Source organism: Nymphaea colorata, chromosome 4 (assembly GCF_008831285.2).
Source record: "Nymphaea colorata isolate Beijing-Zhang1983 chromosome 4, ASM883128v2, whole genome shotgun sequence".
Classification (NCBI taxonomy): domain Eukaryota; kingdom Viridiplantae; phylum Streptophyta; class Magnoliopsida; order Nymphaeales; family Nymphaeaceae; genus Nymphaea; species Nymphaea colorata.
The window spans coordinates 12,674,220-12,681,820 of NC_045141.1; the positions used below are offsets into that span (position 1 = coordinate 12,674,220).

The 7,601-nt window shown below is 40.1% G+C and overlaps 1 pseudogene; it reads right to left on the minus strand.

The window, feature by feature from the left end:
• Nucleotides 1-1,352: 1,352 nt before the first annotated feature.
• LOC116253774 (U6 spliceosomal RNA) lies at nucleotides 1,353-1,463 on the minus strand (annotated as a pseudogene).
• Nucleotides 1,464-7,601: the final 6,138 nt, after the last annotated feature.

Genomic DNA, 7,601 nt, shown 5'->3' on the forward strand with positions numbered 1-7,601 from the left:
GATACAATAGCACGTCGTAATGAGATCCTATTAGAAATCAAATTTTAAGTCTTTTTAAAATGGCATGTATCAAACGAACAAGTATCTTCATAACAAACACATTGTATGGATCATGTAGAACAAGTAGAATCAAATACCAATTCTGACCCTCTCTCCCTTCATTCCCCTAGGGTTTCTCGACTCTCGAGTCCTAGCTTCATTTGTGCGGTTGCCCTCTTGCCCCAAACTCGGGGAGTCAACAAATAGAGGAGTTTCCCAAGTTGGTAGAAAAGAGGGGACATGAGTGATGGAAATGAGGCTGACAGGTGTGAACTAGGAAGCCCTCTGGATCCCTCTCAATCATGAGCAGCAGTAGCGGAGCTAGTGTGACTGGCATGGGCAACTGCCCACGCCGGCCCCCGAAATCTTGCATTGTGATTAAGTTGGACCTATGTTCAGCTAGGTCCAGCCGCATGTGGTGCCCACAGCAAACCTGAGTCTGTGCCCTAAAATCACTGATTCTCCTAAGCAAGAGATCGGTTAGTGCTCCTCAACCAAAACTTTCTAGCTCTGCCACTGGTGGGCAGCTATGGTTTCTTATGGGGGGAGCTTCTATAGAGTTCAAATATCACCCATTTATTGTGGAAAAGCAGGATGGACAAATTAAAATCTTCATTTCTGAGGAAGATTATGAAGAATGAACCACTCCTTCAAGTGGGTAGCAGTGGCTTGCCTTGTTGGTGCCTCGCCGTATCATCTACTCGGTGGCATTTTTGGATCTCATCCATCAGTGGGTAGGCACGTAAGGCCAATCCCAAGTTCACCATTAGTGGGAACAGACGTTTTCCGATTCTAGTGAAGAGCAGTTTTGGATGCATCCTTCAAAAAAGAGCTGCCCATCCATTCGGCTCCTCTATGGATTTGTCTCCCATATTTTCTGTTGAACAGAAAGGTTATGGAGCCTTCTCTCCTGTGAGCTTGTTGCGGCCAAATACCAATTCTGATTATCATATTTCAATTGAACTTAGGTTAAAGCAACAAAATAGATAAGTAGACTAAGTAAGATATACGAGATGCACAACATGTGAGGTGTACTAGAATATCTTCTCATATGCCAATGATCCCAATTAGTATATGGGGGCACTTGTTACTTTTGGGAATAAGAATGCGAAGAGTACACTAATGCAAAGGAGCAAAAGAAGTCAAGGTAGAACCAATTTTGGATTTTGCCTATAGACCAGGTGGTTTCAAATACTTTTATGGATCAGAACTAATGTGTGGTAATCCATAAGAAAGAATATGTGAATCTTCTAAAGGTAGTGAGATGGCAATAGTAGTAGGCTTTCTATAGAAGATATATGTTGATGCAACCCAAAATTGTCCCTTGTACTCTCGCTTTGTTAATGTCATCCTTGTGCAGGGGCGGTGTCAATCTTCTTTGTGTTATTCCCCAGTGAGACAAATTTCTTACAACCAACTTTAAATTGTACCAAAAGGCTAACGAGAAAACAAACTTAATTGCATAGTCGCAGATATTGCTAACAGATTTTAAAAGTCAGTTTTTCTCAAGCATTTTTTAGCAAAGCTGAAAATCTCAATAACTTTTTAGAAAAGAAAAATGCTAAATAGGAAAAAGTGAAACAGATGAGAAACTAACAAGGAAACATAAAAAATAATTTGATCAAATGATAAAAATAATGTTGTGGTAATGACAAACTGAAAATAAACATGAACTTCAAAGCAAAAATTATAACGAGGCCTATCCATTACCATATATTTCATACAAATATAGTGCAACACATGTAATGTATGCATTTGGCGAATAACACGACTTGTCCCTATGACAAAATATAAAAACAGCCAGCATGATTGGCGCATGGCTCAACCTGTCCTGTTCAGATATGTGCTCTACTCTATCAAAGTGACGGGTTAGTGGGTGTAATGTGCAAAACACATGTAGTGTGTGTAATAATAGCCCATAGCCCTAGCATAGTAACTATACAAAGAGCAACACTCTACAAGATGATATGCACATAACACAATCAAAATGGGCAACGATTAGCATCAGTCACACTACCCAAGGATCACCCTCTATTCTAACAGCTTCACGGTCACGAGACGCCACCCTCTTCAAGGTGAGTACTTGAAACCAAATAACAATAAGAGTCAGAGACAACTCTAAGTATGGCATATCCCTGAGACCTACACATACATCGTCCGTTCATACGTAAATAGCATAGGTAGAACAATAGAGACGCCAACGTGCCAAGCATTCCCTCTTAGCAATAAATGGTAAACACAACATTCAAATGCATAACTTTAAGCACTGAGTGAAAACTTAGCTTTTGAATGGAATGTAGGGGCTCCACAAGACTGTTGCATAGCTTACAGTCATCACACACAATAGTTGAGTCACTGGGAATTCGTAGAACGTAGGGTAACCCTACCCTGCCGTGACTCTCAACAAGGTTGGCCTTAACTATAGCTACTGCAGCAACACGCGACTTACTCTATGTGGGGATGGGCTCCTTGCTAGTAGGCTGGGTAATGACCACTTCACAATATAGTCCATTCTCGGCAAGTCCGTTCTCAGAACCCAGCCCCCTACGCCGCCCACCTAAACCCTTTTACATTAGGCTCGACTGATATTCAGTCGGTATGGTCCATTCACATTAAATCCGACCCTAGGCCGTTGCCTCATGCTCAGACCCTCAATATCATATCATTAACAACAAACTAGCAATAAGACAACACATATTCAAAACACACACACACACATATATATATATATATATATTATCATCTTAGGCCTTTTTGTTCTTCACCAAAATTATGAAGAAAACTGACATATGCAATAAAATATCAAATCAGTCGTGCAAAAGTTGAAATTTGAAACATTTATTGTCAAATATGAATCAGCAAAAACATTGACTGATTTATTGTCAAAGATAATCATTTGATTATTAGAAAACCTTAATAAAGAAAAAACAATTAGGCACTGTTTGGGTGGCACCTCAAAACGGGGTCTCTTAGCCGAAACCAAAACCAGGTTTTGGCTCCCAAAACCCCATTTTAGGGACGTTTGGACGACAGCAAAACTCAGTTTCGCTCAAAACCTAGTTTAAAAGTATTCGCAAACTAATAACATAAAGAATATTTCAATCAATTTGCCGCCAATTTGATTCCAATTGACCGACTTAGCCTGATTTTTTTCCAACACTAATCAAACTAAGTGTGTCATTATAAGGGACATAAAGCCAAAAAGATGTGCCAACCGGCTGCTTTAGCAACAGATTTTCTTGTAACATGAGAACAAAGATAAAGTGGTAGCAGGGCAAAAGATTCAGCTGCTTTTCTTCCTTCAAAGTTCATTCCCTGTGGTTGACGAAGTGGGTCAAGAATCACGAGCTCATTGATCACTTGACCAAACCAAGCAGGAGCAGCTACTTGATTTTGATTCCCATGGACCCCAATTAGGCCCACTTTTGGATTGTTTGATTCACGTGAACCCATAACAGGGCACCTAATGGCCTGATACTGCTGAGAATTAATAGGTATCATTATCATACCAGTAGTCTTTGTGTGCTTAGCTTGGGATCCATAGACCTAGTCTGGGCCATGAAAATGACCCAATATTCCTTTGTTTCTTCTAGCCCTTCATTTGGTACTAGACCCATCACTAGGCCCGGCGCCCTGGTACCGGGTCAATCGGCCCGGTCGATGTCATGATGATGGAAAGCTTAACAATCGATCTCATGTTTGATTTCTCTTCTCTCTAGATCTGAAGTTTTGAATAGACTTGAAATAGTGTTCAAATTTCTTTTGTCATAAGCCTGCCATAAACCTTTTTTTTTTTCTTTTGTAGACAGAGATGAGATCAAAGTTGGCTAGTGGACAGACATTAGATCTGTTTACATGAGGTGTTCGGGCCAATTTTGGGTTGGGTCGTTACAGTTGATATCGAAGTCAATTCGGTATCTCCTGATTTGCTGTTATAGGGAGGAAAGTCCAGTATGGATTTGAGTTTAACTCCTAACTTTTCTCCACTGTGAGAATACATCTTTGGACTTTCAGTCTTTCAGCATTACAAGAGGCAAGAATAGTGAAGTTTCAACCTATAGAATGCCTCTAAAGTAACTGATAAACTTTCACTTTGTCTTGAATACATGTGTTTTGAAGACTGGGTGCAGTCCCCAGCTCAGGCTTGGGCTCAGCCCGCTCAATCTAAAATCCGGGTTCGAATTGCTTGGCTCGGCTCGGCTCGGCTGGGCTCAAGCGCAGCCAATGTGTGCAGGGTCCCAACGATCAGATTGGTGGGATATGATATAATTAATGGTAACAAGTGGACCATTCGGCTTTTGCAAATGGGAAACTAATTAAATGCTCAAGTAGTCCAAGCCGGGCGAGCACTTTTTGTATGGGAGAATGTTGTCCTCCTTGCAATAATGATATTGGATGCAAGCTTTTATTCCTGCAATTTGATCTTATTTGACAATAAATGAAGACATGTTCGTTTATATAGGGTTCGAGATCCAAGGTGATCTGAGATCATTGAGAACCTTAGATATCAGAAACTGAGGTTCGGCCCACTTCCTCTCTCGGTTGGACCCTGGATCTGAGGATTTTTCTTTTCAATATAAATTAGACCCGAAATCTACTATTTGTTTAAGGAGTGGGTTCCACAAACAGTGGATTTGAAATCACTCGCAGATCTTAGATCCGAGGCTATGAAAGATACCTTAAGAATGTTTAACAGCCCTGAAGTTGCATGGAGATCACAGATCTTATATACTAAAGCTTGAGATTCCTGAAACTATATGCTGCCAACGTGCGCGTATGTGGACGCATGCACATACACATATATTAATCATTTAGACATATGGCTGTCACTCTAGCATGATCCATGCCAACCTTATTAGGGTAATACTTAATTGGAATAAATTACTCTCATGATAATATACTAAGATTATCTTGATTGCCAAAGCAACTGCAGATCTATCAATAGGATACTTAGCCTATAAAAATATTTAGGGTGTGTTTGATATGTAGCCTTGGATTTGAGATCTGAGGATGATCTAAAATCACTTTTATGTGGGATCCATAATGTAAGCAAACACTGGATTTTATCATTATATATAAAAAAAGAGGATTTGAGTTCTTTAGTTTATAGCCAAAACCTCATATTTGAACTCGAATGAAAGAGTGGTTTAACCTTAAATCTATGGACCTCATATTCCTAATGATCTCAAATCACCTTGGATCTCCGATCCGACGCTACCAAATGTCTCTGAAGAAACATGTAACAGAGAGAAGGTGGTGCTTGATGGTTCCTAGAATTGAAGTGAACAAGGGACAAAATGTCACAGAGGCGAATGTACTGTGTCTGTGTGCGCATCTTTGTTACCAAGACAGTCATCCCTAGGTTTTGGCTTGTCTCATGGGCCTAGGTCTGTGACTCACCAGGAATATATTTTTTGGAACCATTTGTTCTTTGTCAAAAAGTCATCCTCTAGGGCCGAGGGCAACCGTTTCTTCTTAGGCGTGACAAGACCAAGAAGAATCAAACGTACGATTTTATCATTATTCCATGGCATTGTCTCTCAACATCTGCCTCATTCTAGAAAAACAAATCAGAAAAGGCTCCTAATAATTTATTGAAATTGTAAAATTAGTTCACTAGTCCTGAAATGACTTTATATCTTACCTAGTTGGAAGCCAGTAATTCATTAAGGCTGCGTTTGCATCCCCTCGGATTTGGGATCTCAAATCCATGATGTGCATGAAATCTGCGGTTTAAACAAACAAACAGTAGATTTCAGCTTCTCAAAGAGCCTAGTGGGGTTTGGTCGTCAAGCTAAGAAGAAATTAACTCTGAGTCTTAACTCAAAGGTAAACAAATGTGGCCTAAACTTCATCTCATGTAAAAAGTAGGACGCAGAGCAGCTGAAATAATCTGAAGAAGACAAAAGACATTTTCAAAATCATCTTCTTCACTTATGTTCATGGCGGAGCCAAAAAAAAAAAACTCTAGAGGGCCACACATTCACAGGTTTCGATATATATATATAACAGATTAAATATTTGAAGATGTTATCGTGAAAATGAAAAAACATTGAGGAGCTGGTGTGTACAACTAGGTGTCTCTGCCACTGACTTACCATATCCAAAACTTACCACTCTTGTTCAAATACGCTTAACTTTAACATTTTACTAACGAGACATTTCTTAATGATGACTCAAACATGCTTAACCTTGAGGTTTTTATAATGAGACACGTCTTAATGCTGGCAGAATCTTATCTTATTCCGGATTAATTGTCTCGTATTGACTTAAAGAGATGCCGAACTTTCACATGACTCGATAACAATGTGTCAAACATTTGATATCATTCCTTGTCGACGTTTAAGTTTCAAAAATAAGATATCGTAAGGAAATCTCTTACCATTAATTTGGAGCCATCGAAGTGGAAAAAATAGTCGCTGAATTGGCAGGAGAGTTCAATCCATATTCCCACAATTGATCAAACAAGGAAGCTGAAAATAATTGAGAGTGACAAAAAATCCACGCTAGCTAGCTAGTAAGGATATCTGCTAGTTGTTCTCCACCCTGCCTTAACTTTTCGTCTAGTCGGCGACAAACTCTCTCGCTTTTCCCTTCACTCACCGATTTGGGCAGCATCAGCTGGCCAATTATATTACTCCATCGAGGCGTTACCGTTTGCTTTCACGCATCAAACAAGTGCGCAGTCTGCTTCATGAGAAAGGATGGTAAATTTTTTCCCACTCACAAACAACAAACAATCCCCCGATTGAGTTTTTATAGTAAATTTTGTACGCATGCCCTTGAAAGTCGTGCCATGCATGCATTTTATATCTTAACTTACCTTTCAAATCCACAAAGCAAGATCTAACTAAAGTAACTTCTTGAGCCATAAGATGCGCCGGTGCCCCAGGGTCCTTTCACAAGTGTCACTTGTTTCTTGAAGCGCGTACATGAAAAGAGTTATCATCAGTATTACACGTAACATGAAAAGCATTCCAATTGGTCTATATATATATATATATATATATATCACACTATTTAGGCCCGTATGCCGGAAATCATAATCATGTAGCCACAAGCTAAACCTGTCTATATGCCCGCCTCTTCTAGAGGACCAACCCACCTTCTGGCATGCACAACAAAACCCCAAATGAAACAAGGTGCACCTTAGGAAGTGAAAACATGGTGAGCTTACAGCCAGTGGTGGTGCTTGACCACTGTGGTCTAACCGTTCCTGGGCCATGGCCGACCAACGCTGGCCGGCAGCGGGCAGCCACTGGCCACCGACAAAATGGCTTGTGCACTACAGAAACTACTCGGGCTATGTATCTTTTGACATGCAGAACGCATTCGTGAGGTCAATTCCTCAAAAAAACAAGCCCCCAAAAGGTTATTTCACAAACTGGTTGACCATGGGTTTGTAAAATATCACAATCCAGGCCGTTTTTCGTCAAACCGAAGATGACAGTACGTAAAGCACTAGACAAGGCCCAATTCCTAGAATAATATGACACAAAATTACGTGCTAAACGATTCAAAATCAATTCCAAAAACAAAATGGAAAACCCCAAGGCACCATT